At 35.3% G+C, this 15,100-nt stretch overlaps 1 long non-coding RNA gene across 1 annotated transcript; it reads right to left on the reverse strand.

The window, feature by feature from the left end:
- Window positions 1-420: 420 nt before the first annotated feature.
- On the reverse strand, window positions 421-6,365 carry LOC135760259 (uncharacterized). Its single transcript, XR_010537347.2, has 3 exons — window positions 6,207-6,365; window positions 912-1,017; window positions 421-687 (listed from the first exon to the last, which is right to left on the reverse strand). It is a non-coding gene; the product is annotated as an uncharacterized lncRNA (long non-coding RNA).
- Between the last annotated feature and the right edge of the window lie 8,735 nt (window positions 6,366-15,100).

A 15,100-nucleotide genomic window follows, 5' to 3' on the forward strand; every position in this document is an offset into this window, starting at 1 on the left:
CACACTTCTCTCTTCTAGTTCGCTAGTAGATCAGTTCAAGCAGAAGCTTAAGTTCTGATTGATGAGCTGATGAGATAAGTTAAGAAATTCAAGTAAGCGTTAATGAGTCAAACTGAGAAGTTTAGTGTTCTGGTGACATTTGAGGGTTTAATCTCATTAGTTTATCTAAACCCATTATACTAAAGCCAACATAATCCTTGTCTTCACTGCAGCCACCTGAAAGGTTTACGAGTTGACACTAATCTGTACGTGAATTGGGGGGGGGTAGGATCTGCTAATAGGAGTGTAAATGAAAGTAGAAAGATTTAGCAAGTTGTGGACAGATAACCTCCATGCCTTTAAGTCTTTTAAATCTATTTTTGCTTAAAATAAGGACAAATATGAAACACAAAAATGAAAAGGAGAACTCATTTACAAATGTTAAACATATTTGTAATCTTTATTTCATTTTAAAAGCATCTGAGACACATAATTTACATCTCCCAAATTGTCTACAGACATGATCAATACAATCAGCCATATAAGGGCAATGTAGATTGGTGGTTAAAGGAATCTATTTAAGCTTCACAAAAAAGGGAAGAGACATGGGTATGGTCCCCTGCTGCCAGACCCCATCAGAGTCATTTAGTCCAGTGCCATGAGCCGCAGGGAATGCTGGGAAGGTGAAGGACTCAGTGCAGTAAACCTCTGATATAAGATACAAATAAAGACAATAAGCGTAAATGACAACTACAAAATTCTAGTCTAGAGTCTATAAATTAATATGTACACAACAATCAGTCAACTTTTTGTGACACTCTTGTTTTTAGATTTATTAAAAAGAAAACCAAGTTAAATATGATACACATGCTTAGGTGACATAAACATAATATAGGTCTAACAAATAACAACAGCACGTGGATGTGCATTACTTTTCAAGCATGTTGAGCTCCTCATGACGCTTCAGTATTGCTCTTCACACAGGCAGCAAACGCCTCCATCAGCTCCTTACATGCTTCCTCGCCCTTCTCTTTTACACTGAAATACACACAACTGATGGTAAGATTGGATTTTTACACTGATCTAAAAAATAAGATAAGATAAAATGATTAGACATATGATTGCATACAAGCATGAACACATGGGCACACACATTAAAGGTGCATATATAATTTGCAGACATTTTATTACGAAATTAAATATTTACTTATACTATTTGGATTATATTATAAGGACAATCACTCTTTGCCCCACAGGCTTTATGTCACAGAGACTGTATGAGACATTATTCATACGTTTGTGTGAACAAGAAAAATGTGAATCTCCACACCCAACAACAGCATACTCTCTGACACACTGCATTAGAGTGATGGAGCGAAAACGAGGGTTGTAACGACAGCAAAGGGAAAAAGAGCTGCAAAGAGAGGGAGAGAGGGAGAGATAATCCATGTGAATAAAAAAGCTAGGAATGACGTGACAAGGCGACCAAACAGCTGCTGCAGGCAGGTAATGGATTATTAGAGGCACGACCACTGATCGAGGAGGATGATGTCGTGACCTATGATGAAAATAGCTCCTCCTCCGTTTAGAAAGCAGTCTGTGTCTCTCCCTCCCCCACGGATCATCTGCTGCATCTTATGGGCTGACATAATCGCTCTCTTTCTCTCTTCTGCAAGCAGTGATGTAACACACAGCTGGTCAATTTAAATATAAAGAGGTTTGTGCAGGTTGGCTGTATTGAGCCACGTGATAAAGGATGTAGTGGGTGAGGTGAGGGCACAGCGCTTGCCAAGGGCATTTCCTGCTCATAGGCAGCCATTTTAATGCTTCAGAGATTCAGAGGGAAGACATGCGCGGAGGAGGTAGGGAATCCATTGTGAAGTCCATTCTTGTCAACACATGACTAATTTAACAGTAAAATAAACTGCCTTTATTGAACAAAACCTAAGAATGTGATTATGTATTCATTTTGAAACAAGGCTTATCAGAAATCACAACCTAACAAGCAATTTTGGGTCTAATAGCAGTCCAAATACAGCCCTGACATAAAGGTAACAACGCTTAAAATAGCCCCAAATTAAATGAAACCAAAAAGTTGACGGATACATTATACATCTCGCAAGTTATTCCAACAAAACTGACATGTTACCAAGTAGCCATGTAACCTAGAAGTGGGTTACTTATAGCTATGTCAGGTCTATAGTTAACCTAGACGGTGAAATGGCAGCTGCTGCTTGCTAAGAAACCAGTTCAGGCTACTTTGGTTTGCAAGAATGATGACTTCAGAAGTTACTTTTATGATAGATACATTAAAGTGGGCTATAAATAATATTGATCATTGTGAAACAGCATTAAATGAATCGAGATCAAGATGTTAGGTCACTTGAATTTAAAGTCAAATATTGAAGGCCTTCAGTGCAAAAAAAACAAAGACAAAAAAAGGTAACAGACAATCATTGGCCAAAATTTACGACTAAATAATTCACATGATAGCCTATTCTTCACATACATTATGCATAAGGACAGAGGGCACGGCCCAGGAGTGCTCTGATATTTTTGAAAGACTCCTTAAAGGGATAGTTCACCCAAAAATGAAAATTCTGTCATTTACTCACTCTCGTGTTGATACAAACCTGTATTAGGGTCAGTAATTAAAACGGTTTGAAAAGATGAGAAATTCAAAAATCTTTTTTTATAAACTTGTTTTAAAAGCATCAAGTTTATTATTTTAATGCACATAGTGTATTTATTAGGGCTGGGCAAAAAAATCGATTTTTCGATTAATCGTTTTTTAAAACGTGGTCGATTCAGAATCGATTATCAAAGAGCAGAATCGATTTTTTTATATATATATTTTTTCTGCAAACATTGAACGTAAGATTAACATTAATCAAATTACTAGTCTTCTTCACTAGATGTCACCCTCTTTTTTGCCTTGCGTGATGTTACCAAGGAGCGAGAGGTGATTTAGTCCTTAAAATGGCGGTTTTGGGTGCTTCATCGAAGTTGATGCCACCTTCACATAAAAAGTAAGAGGTATGGAGACATTTCAGATTTCGCTAGCAAGACGACGACGGTAGTGTTGTGGCTTTTAATTTCTTTTTATTAATTACCCACTCTTTTTTTATTAATATAGTATTTGTATTAAATCTATATTCATTGAGTCGAATTGAGAATTGAGTATAAAAACCAACCCGAGATTTGGAATAGAAAATTGAATCAAAAATCGAAATCGACTCGATTTGATAGCTTGTGAATCGAAATTGAATCGATCTGGAACATCTGAATCGATACCCAGCCTATAGTATTTATATTGATTTTATGCAATAAAAAACTTTTGCACCATTTTTATGAAACTGAATGGACCTGAAAATGTCACCAATTGAATGAGAAATTTTAAATGTTTTATCCACCTTGATGGCATTTAAGTGTAATTATCAAAAACAATTAAAAAAATCATTTTATGAGTTATTTCTTAATGTAAATTTTAATGCGTTTTTGTAATATTTGTCCTGGTGAAAACAGCTCTGTTTTCTAAATAATATTTGACAAATTATGTAAAAATGTATAAATCATATTACACTAAATTAGGTGATTTATTCCACATTTTTTAATGAATATATTTATATTTTCATTAAAAAAAACTAGTTACACCAATTGACACAGACCAGTTACACCACAATGACATTTTTGCATTTATCCTCCAAATATTCTTTTGAAATAAAATAAAACCAGAAATTTTTGACTTGGTCCTCAAAAAAAGAATGTATGCAAGCAATCTGCAAATTTATTTTAAAAATGTTATCCCTTTAACATTTAATTAAATCAGACAGACACAAAATAGTTAAGGTCACGTCATTGACCCATACATTTCTTTGTTCTGATGAACATGATCGAAAATATTTTGAGGAATGTTTGTAATCAAACACTTTGTGAGCCACATTCAATTCCATAGTATTCTTTTTATGGAAGAGAATGGGGCTCATGAAAGGTTTGGTTACACATATTCCTTAAAATATTGTCCTTTTTGTTCATCAGAACAAAGAAATGTATACAGGTTTGTAACAACATGAAAGCAAATTTTTATTTTTACTATCCCTTTAAGGCTTGGGATGTTCAACGGATTTAGCAACAGAGTATTGCATAAGCAATGCAAAGGTTGCTGTTTTAATCCACACTGTGGATAGTATAGTATAGTATACCACAGGGCTGTTGAATGCTTCATTCTGATTGGTTGAGAAATGTTCCACGTGTATGCATTATTTTGATAAACAATTGTTAATTTATTAATAAACACATACCTGACCTGTCAAATGTCTTAACCACCAGAGAAATGTCTGTAACCACTTTGCATCCACCTTAGGTGTGCATTATTTTAGAATAATTCAACAGCCCGTCGTCAATTATTACAATTAGTATAATATAGATTAAATTAGCTGTAATGCACTTGTATAAAAACGTCTACCAAATGCATAAATTGTATAATGTGGACGCACTGTCGAAATAAGTCAGAATCCTAAAGTCTGCATTTGAACTTGATCAAAGTCCTAAAAGAACAATTCACCTAAAATCCAACAATTAGGATTAGAATAACACGGCTTATGTGTTTAGATACAACACTCTTTGTTTATGGAAAGATTGTGTAATACTATCAACCCTGAGGGGGGCTTTTATAAAATGGAAACAACACATTCCTCCACAACCAGAAAAACCTTACAAACAAGAGTAAAAGGGTTAAAGATTAAAGAAGAAAGTGCCTCTGATTTTCATATTTGCAAGGCCACCTCAAAGACAAAATGGCTATACATTGGCTCTCTGCGACTGCGAGTCATTAATGTTTAGTCACAGCTACAGTATTTTACATATTGCATGACAAATAGACACCACAGTTTTGAGCTTACAGTGTTGGACAGAAACAACTAAACATGGAAAACAAAGTCATGAGGTCGAAACTAGGAAATCAGAGAAAGAGAAGAGCAAAGTCAGATGTTTCACAACATATAATTGCATGTTTGGTTAAACACATACTTCACTGAATGAATGACTGCTACCTTCTGGGCTTAAACTTGAAACCTTGAATTCAGACAAGATGGCCACTGTGACATATTTGGACCAGGTGTAAAGTGTGCTTTACACTTTGGAATTTGATCCAGTGTACAGAACATGTCACACTGAATGACACACAGACATCTCTACACATCTACGCTATATGCAGTGGTCAGCCTTGTTGTAATGTTAAACATTTAACTTGTCAGCAGCACTGAGAATGCAGATCTTCATCTGGAGCCTTCTCGAATGATCGCACAGAGGTCAAAATAAACTTTTATGTTTCAGTTTGATTAGGGGAATATAAGGCATTACTCAAACATGCTGTCCAGGGTAAAATCTTACATTCACACCCTTCTCCTATCTGGCCTTCACACACCAAAGGTCAGTGTATGTGCTACCTTATCTGGTTTCTCATGTGGCCCAGGCTTTTCTACCCTAAACACCAGAGGCCTTAAAACTGCCATTTTGGGTGGAAGGGTGGGTTTGGGTATTAGCCTCAAAATACATTTTGAGTAATGGATGTTCATGGTCAAAAGAAAAGAGAAGACATGAAGATTGTTGATTATGGACAGCAAGTAACACGCACTGGCTATCATAACCCCCCTATATAAAAACATCTAAATCCGCTAATCCACAAAATATTGCTGGGAGGGCTGGGAACAATGGAGAAAAAGTGCATCTAAAAACATCATTGGTTTCCCTGTGAAGGCAGACATGTTGAAGACTAGGAGAGGAAAGAGGGAACGGCAGAGAGAAAGAGGAGAAAAGCATGACGTAGGCACATTCCCAACAACCAATCAGCCGTGAGGAGGAATTGAAGTTGAAAATTCTGTCAACATGAATCAAGCTGATGCCAATCAAACAAAAAAATGTACAAAATACAATCAAGTGACAAAATTACTAGAAAAAACATTACAATAGAACCTTTGTCAGAAATTCCTCGCATCTTCCTCCATTTTGGATCACCATCACGACGTACCATTTAGATCCCATACTAATTCTATCAAAAATCATCCATGCTTTCCCCTATTTTTCAAACCATTCAGGAAGCACAATTAAAGCTGGGAACACACATACTTTGTGCAGGGTGAGAATTGAACAAATCCTCATCGGGTCCATACGCGACTTTAGTGGTCCGGCAATATGGACCATACTCTACCGCTAACCCAATCACTTACCATTTGTCTAAATCTGCTTTGATGGCCACACAGGCTGCTGGGACAGGGGTCTTGACAGGAGCTGCAGTCTCAGAGTCCGACATGGTCTGTGGCGTTGGTGTATGTGAGATAAGCTTGAATATCTGCTCATGTGCAACTGTACAAGGGAAAAAGAGAGGAATGAGAGTTACAGTTTGCAAATGAGAGGAGGAGTGTACATAGTACACAGGGGTGGGAGGGGGAATGTGAGAGGGCACACATGAGCCAGAGATCAAAAGGTGCATAGGTTCGTCTTAACCAATGGTAATACATTTTTTAGACTGTGTTGCTTTATAAACACTTCAGAAACAAAATTTTGTACAAAACTTGTATCTTTTCTGCAACTCACAGCATAATGCATAAAGAAGCATGCTGGTGGGACAGCGGAAAGTATGCAGATAAATTTCACTTGCTCTGTTGCACACAAAAAGTGGCACTTTATCTATTTTACTGTGAACTGTGCACGAGCGCCGCCTGCTGGTGGCATGCTTACAAAACATATAAAGACCTTTTGGCATTGTCCCGTGTTTTGTCCTGTTTTCCAACACAATTACCTAAACATCCTTAAAGCAATTTAACTTGTGAAGAAAAAGCATTTCGTTTTTTTTGCAGGAAACTAATACATTTTATTTAATTCATAAAATATAAAAAGTGTTTGCCAAATGTGTGTATAATCTTATATTTAATAATCTTATATTTATTTTAAAATAATTACCTCGTTGGCAAACATCACAAACTTTTGTTAGATTTCTTTGAAAATAAGACATAAAATGTTGAGGAAAATATCATGTTTTAATGATATTTGATTAAAAGATAACAAAAAACAAATTAATACCATACTAATAAATCTAATAAAAACTTTTTTTGTGTTTGCAAACCCGCCTTTCAGTATGTATTTCGTTATTCAAGTGAGCATCACCCTTTTAAGCGATGCACTTTTGTGTTTATTCATTCACTTATTCATTCACTCACTCAGGTACTTCTTCAGTTCAAGTTCACCAAGCTTTTAGGCTAGATATTATAAACTAATTAATTAACTAATTCCTCGCAAATGGGATTAAAATGGCTCATTTTATACTTGTCCTAAATAATGCTGATCACCTAATGTTTTACAATAATTGTTTAATGTTTATATAAATTTGTTATATAAATTAAAGCAAATAGGCCCTACAATATAAATAGCCTACAATATAATAAATTAATACATTTTATACATTTAAATTAATACAATTATTTTTAATTAAATGAAAAAATTCTTAGCATTTGTGCAATTAAAATTAACTACAAAATAAAAACATATTAACCCCTTCAGACATGATTTTTTTACGTGTTTATTCAGTGTGCCTTATTTTGGTTAATCAGCATTTTTATAACCACAAAACGAGATGTTCATTCCAGTGGACGCAGGGTCTGAAGAGGTTACAACAGTCTCTACAAAATGAAACAATTGATTTTACGTTAATTTCAGCATTAACTAATACATATTATAAATCAATCGTTGTACCTGTTAACATTAATGTACTAACTAACATGAATACCTGTATTGACATTAACCTTTTACAAAAATGTATAAATGGTGAAAAAATATGCTTAATTGTTTGTTCATGTTAATGTTTAAACCGATTTTATTAGTGTCAAATTGCCAAGGCAGACGTAGCCCTACAGAAATTGTGTAAAATTGTGATATCCTGTGTGTTTATATGTTTAATGTATACCTGTTTATTGTGAAAGACCGAAACTTTTGAACTCGGAGTTCACCATCTTTTGGTCTGTTTAAGGTCCGTGTATCATCCGATCATTTAATTATTACATTCAATGTGGCAAACGAAAATAGAAATAAACTGTCCATAATTCGTTTATTTGTTTTTCTGTATGCAACAAAAAACAACGAAACCTTCAATGGTCCGTGTAACGCTTTTCAGTTCTTTTTTCAATTTGCACCATCAAAATGAATCAAATGAAAAATTGGTTTATAAGTTTCATTTTTCAATTTTCATGAGTACTTTACAAACGGACAATTGTCTCTCGGTTTAATTTTCAATTCTAAGTGTTTAGGTTGTTGCTTTAGAATTTCAGGTTTTGGAACAAACAGATAAATGACGACTTGTTCTAATTTTCCATTTCTGTGTTTGCGCTTGCGGCTGGAACGTACCATTATCGCCGGGGGTGGAGTGCAGTCTACAGCCGGTCACGGACCCACAGCGCTATCGCGTTAAATCTCACCATATTTATCTCCTCTATGTATATTACACATTTATTAAATATATTTTGAATAACTATAATGCCTGTAAACATTTATCTATCGGACATCGGTTGCCGTTTTGGTTTTTATCAGTAGATGGCGATGTAACGACCTGGCAGTAAGTGCATGCACTCGAGACGTGATGGATAAACCTGTATCTGCCGCAGTTCAGCCTGCATAATGGCTCGAAAATTTTAATCATGTTACCCCGATATATTACGAGGTAGCGAGTCAGGTTTGTCACCTGAAAGTTGCCGTTTCGAGTCTCACGGGCGGCCGCTTGTGACGTGCCATTGAGCAAGGCACTTTACCCATTGCTTCCCGGGCGCTGGGTGCCCACTGCTCCGGGTGTCATGACTAGCAGTGCGTGTGTTGACTACTTACTGGATGCATTCCTTACTTGAAAACCATGTCACTTTCACTTTTGTTTTCCTTTTTAAAAAACTTTATTAGCCGCGAATGCCCACCCCGTGACGCCTGCCCTGTTATATTGGCTCATTTACTAGCCATATTAATATTTGAGATATCCACAGTGTATCCATTCCCAGCTCTTCTACCAGCTAACGGATCACACCTACAGTGGTGTTAAAAATATGGTAGTGTACTAATAAAGGTGAATAAATTGCAAACATTTTATAATTTTATGCTGCATGATCATAAACAGTGGTGTTAAAAAAACAGCAGTGCAACATCAGTAACCTGATAAACCACTATTGTTATTAGTAGTAGTAGTAATATTTCTGGAAATTATTTATAGAAAAAAATAGAGCCATTGGCAATGATATCCACATTACTTGCTCTGAGTGATTCATTTATTGAAAGTGGCGTGATCAAAATAATAGCATACTGAAGTTTAAAATGAGTTCAACCTGTGAAAACAGCTTCTTTCTGTCCTTTATTAAGAAAGAGAGAAGGCAAATGTTTTGCCCATTGTTATAAAATATATAATATGCTGCTGAATTTCTAAATAAAATGGGTCTTTTCAAACATTGCTCAGAGGAACAGAGCAATTTGATTAAAAATGTGAAAACCTTTAGAAAGATAAAAGATGATGATCTTGTGACAGTCACTGATGCAAGAAGCCCCAGTAAAGCACCACTGTTGAAAAAAGACATCTATAGAATTACATCAATACATCAGCTGGCCCAAAGAAAAATAGTGTAACATTTTGTGGCCTGATAAGATTAAAATCTTTCTTTTTGGGGTCTTTACAGGACCTCAGGCAACCCCCAGGTACTGAATTCAAGCCACAGTACAGTGTAGCATGGCGGTGTAAAAGTCATGGGATTGGGATGTTTTTCATACTGCCGTGTTGGGACTATTTATCAAATACAAGGGAATATGGATCAGTTTGACTACAGTAGAATACTTGAAGAGATTATGTTGCCCTTTGCCGAAGAGGAATGCCCCTAAATGGGTGTCAACAAGACAACAAACACAAAAGCAAAAGGGCAAAATCTGGTTCCAGACAAAAAGGATTAAGATTATAAAGTGGCCAACTCAATCCTCTGATCTCTCTGCATCATTAAAAACTTGTGGGGTGACATTACAAATGCAGTTTCTGACACAAACCTAAAAATTGACAGGAACTGTGAATAGGCTACTGTTTTAAATTAAGGCAGCTCAAACATGCATTTCAGTCTGGGACTAGGATAAGCCCTGTCTGGGAAACCACCTCTAAGTTGTTAATGCTTTGTTTTGGAATTGAATGTGTAATGTTTTCAATACATTTAAAATAAAGAAATAATCTCACTTTATAATTTTTTTGCAATTTATTCACTTTTATTAGTACCATGTTTTTAACACCACTGTAGGTGTGATCTGTTAGCTGGTAGAAGAGCTGGGAATGGATACACTGTGGATATCTCAAATATTATGGTTAGTAAATGAGCCAATATAAAAGGGCAGGCGTCACGGGGTGGGCATTCGCGGCTCATACCCTAATAAAGTTTTTTAAAAAGGAAAACAAAAGTGACATGGTTTAAAATATGGAATGCATCCAGTAAGTAAGCAACACACGCACTGCCAGTTATGAACACACACCCGGAGCAGTGGGCGCCCAGCCCCCGGGGAGCAATGGAAGGTGCCTTGCACAAGCGGCCGCCCGTGAGACTCGGAACGGCAACTTTCAGGTGACAAACCTGACTCGCTACCAGGCTCGTAATATATCGGGGTAACATGATTAAAATTTTCGAGCCATTATGCAGGCTGAACTGCGGCAGATACAGTTTATCCATCACGTCTCGAGTGCATGCACTTACTGCCAGGTCGTTACATCGCCATCTACTGATAAAAACCAAAACGGCAACCGAGGTCCGATAGATAAATGTTTACAGGCATTATTGTTATTCAAAATATATTTAATAAATGTGTAATATACATAGAGGAGATAAATATGGTGAGATTTAACGCGATAGCGCTGTGGGTCCGTGACCGGCTGTAGACTGCACTCCACCCCCGGCGATAATGGTACGTTCCAGCCGCAAGCGCAAACACAGAAATGGAAAATTAGAATAAGTCGTCATTTATCTGTTTGTTCCAAAACCTGAAATTCTAAAGCAACAACCTAAACACTTAGAATTGAAAATTAAACCGAGAGACAATTGTCCGTTTGTAAAGTACTCATGAAAATTGAAAAATGAAACTTTGAAACCAATTTTTCATTTGATTCATTTTGATGGTGCAAATTGAAAAAAGAACTGAAAAGCGTTACACGGACCCTTCAATGAATTCCCATTTTCAGCTTAAAACGAGAAATCAAATAAACAAAAAAACAAAAACGAAATAACGATTCCAAATTTCCTTTTTCTTGTCTTTATTCATTTTAATACTCTGGCGTGTGCACGTGTGCGCATGCGCAATGTACTGTGGCTAACATTCCGTGACCTATCGAATTCTGTGGCTAGAGGTCGCTGTTTAGTAATTATTCACGCGAGATCGCGCCTGGCGCCCGCGCATATTATCGTGAGCGCGGCAGGGGAGTTTCGCGATGACGTCATGTTACCTTGTGCTCTATGAATGAAGCAGTCAGACTTTGTGAGAAGCGAACGCGCCGATTAAAATGAAGCAAAATAAGTTCTTACCTAAAAGACAATAACATCACAAATGTTTTTCTGTTTGTTTAAAATTCCAAATGTTTTTTACTTGGGACTGTTGCTGTTTGTTACATATATACAGTATATAGGCTACTATACGTGTATAAATGTATATTACTTATTTCAAGTGTATTATTCACTCTGGTGATTGATTGAGGATTTTGACCTGATGTTAACAGTAGCACACATACAGCACAGTAACAACAGGTTACCTAAAATCTGTGACCCCTCTGTTCCATTAAGAACTGCAATAATGTTACCCAAATTCACTTTGGGGAGGTCTAATCACACAATCTGACAGACAGTAAAAACTAAAAAGTTTTTTTTTAGATGTTATGTTCCCATATAACTAAAAATTGAAAGGATTACAATAAATTTTTCTGCAGGAAGATTTTCCTGCTTACTATGAGTATTTCTAGAATAGATTTAATTTTAATATCACAAGAAAAATGACAGACAATGCAGTATAGGTTGAATGGGAGACATGTACACACCAGTACAAAGCATCACTAAATAACTGTATAATACTAATTCACATGCTAGAACAACACTAAATAATCATTATAATCAGTGATAATACTATATCACTATAAAATCTGCAGGACTAAGATGGTGACAGATTAGAAGGGTGGAGGTGAAAGTTAACAGTTTAAATGCATTCTGAGCAAAGAAACACATTCACATTCTCAACACAGTCCTGATTGAACCATTTTCACATTCAATCTGTAAAAAAAGTAACGGAAAGCCACAACATTTATGTTATTCAATTTCTCTTGATACCACATATTAATGTACTTAATTGGTAGTAATTGGTTGTAATTGGTAAAAACGTGCAGATTATTAAAAGCCTTATATTGTATAAAATGCTTGATGTATGGTTTATATTGTTTTTATGGAAATTTGTAGTGACACATCTCTGACAGATCATCTAGAAACGCAGATGTCCATACCAGAAAAAACATTTCTCATAGAATGTACATATCAGATGTTTGATCAGATGCATTTAGATACTCTTTCATTCATAACAGTTTAATATAACATTTATGTTTTCTATTTTAAACACTTTTTTAAAAGACATGTGTAATGTGTTCCCTATTAAATATTTTGATAACAACAAGTGAGGGAAACGAGAATTCATTAGCATTTATAACCTAAATTAAGAAAATCCGTAAAGAAAACCAAAGATTAATACCTGTATCTTCAATGTGAAGGCTATCTCTATCCTGTACTTTTCTAATTCATCTTCACTTGAAGGGAATTGAATTAGATCAACTGTCTCATCACAAAGTACCTTTAAAATATTGAAATCTATCTCTGTCCGTCCATCCATCCACCCACCCACCTGTCATCGTAACCTGTACTCATTTTAATTAGGTTTCATGAACTTTATGTTCTTAGTAAGATTTACCTAATGTGAGTCCTGGCTATAACCTGTCTGTCTGTCTGTCTGTCTGTCTGTCTGTCTGTCTGTCTGTCTGTCTGTCTATCTATCTATCTATCTATCTATCTATCTATCTATCTATCTATCTATCTATCTATCTATCTATCTATCTATCTATCTATCTATCTATCCTGCTGGGTTGTTTTTAACCCAATGCTGGGTAAATATTGGACATAACACATGCTGGGTTATAAATAAGCCCATGACGGGTTGTTGTTAACTCCATGAGTTGAAACAACACAAAATTACATTGAAACAACTCAGCATAGGTTTATGTAATAACCCAACATGTGTTCTGTCCAATATTTACCCAGCATTGGGTTAAAAATAAACCAGCAGAATTTAGAATGTATAGGGATGGGCAGTATTTTTTTAAATAAAAAATAGTATTTTGTATTTGTATTTGATAGGGTTGATGAAAATGCCTTCTTATTTTGTATCAAAATACTTTAGTGTTTTGTATTTTTGTATTTCTAAAATACTGTGTAAGAGTAAGAAGTCTACATGATGACATCATAGAAATGTGGCCTGTTTTTTTCCGGTTAAATTCTATTTGACATTAAAGTTAATATTCTTACTATATTATTAATGAGTAAGTGTCATCTATACTTTTATGTCTCTTAATAGATTCAGTGGTTGGAGTTTGGTTAATACTCCTTGACAACTTCAGTTGCTACGTTAAAATCTAAACATATTGATAATTTAATAATTGTTGAAATTAAAAAAAGTTTGTTTTCAACTGCTTAATAGGTGTCCAATGATTTGACAGACAAATAATTGATTGCCGAGTATTGTACACCTAGTTGAAGTAGCTGTTTTTGATATTTTGGTTTGCATACCATTGCATGAATGACTGCCTGAAACACAATATATTATTATATTTTTGATAACAATCAAATGATTAATTATTTAGAAACTAGTTATGAATACAGGTGCCATCCGTTGTCTTCATCTATCTATCTATCTATCTATCTATCTATCTATCTATCTATCTATCTATCTATCTATCTATCTATCTGTCACAGATTTCGGTAACTGGTTGTTACTGTGCAACAGATTGTGTGAACAGTATGTGTGCTACTGTTAACATCAGGTCAAAATCCTCAATCAATCACCAGAGTGAATAATACACTTGAAATAAATAAGTAATATACATTTATACACATATAGTAGCCTATATACTGTATATATGTAACAAACAGCAACAGTCCCAAGTAAAAAACATTTGGAATTTTAAACAAACAGAAAAACATTTGTGATGTTATTGTCTTTTAGGTAAGAACTTATTTTGCTTCATTTTAATCGGCGCGTTCGCTTCTCACAAAGTCTGACTGCTTTTTTTTATTTTATTTTTTTTTTATTAATGAACATTTATTGTACATACATATGAATACAACATTAAATTTGTCACATGAACATACAAGGGAGGGGGAGGGAAAGGGGGTGGTATCAATAAGTCAGTTCATATCAAGTTTGAGTAGCAAAGAGTTCATCATAGAAAGAAAGAAGTATCATGTTTTTCTTGTTGTTAATTCTTTGAAGCGTGGATAAGAGGTACTGAAATTCAATGAGAAACATTTTAAATATAGGTTTTTCTTTTTTGAATTTCTGTTTGTGAATGTAATGTTTGGATACAAGTATAAAAAAATTGGTAACAAATTCAATACATTTCTGTTTGTGTGTAAAATAAAAACAATATCTCTTTTTGTAAAAATGTAAGAATTATCAAGAAAAGCAAGGTGATTAGATAACATCAACCAGAAATTACGTACATACTCACATTCATAAAAAATATGCAAAATGGATTCATCATCTTTGTTACACAATGAGCATTTTTGGTCAATGTCTATGTGCTTCATTCATAGAGCACAAGGTAACATGACGTCATCGCGAAACTCCCCTGCCGCGCTCACAATAAAAATATGCACGGGCGCCAGGCGCGATCTTGCGTGAATAATTACTAAACAGCGACCTCTAGCCACAGAATTCGATAGGTCACGGAATGTTAGCCACAGTACATTGCGCATGCGCACACGTGCACACGCCAGAGTATTAAAATGAATAAAGACAAGAAAAAGAAGATTTGGAATCGTTATTT

This window comes from Paramisgurnus dabryanus, chromosome 3 (assembly GCF_030506205.2).
Source record: "Paramisgurnus dabryanus chromosome 3, PD_genome_1.1, whole genome shotgun sequence".
In the NCBI taxonomy this organism is placed as follows: Eukaryota; Metazoa; Chordata; class Actinopteri; order Cypriniformes; family Cobitidae; genus Paramisgurnus; species Paramisgurnus dabryanus.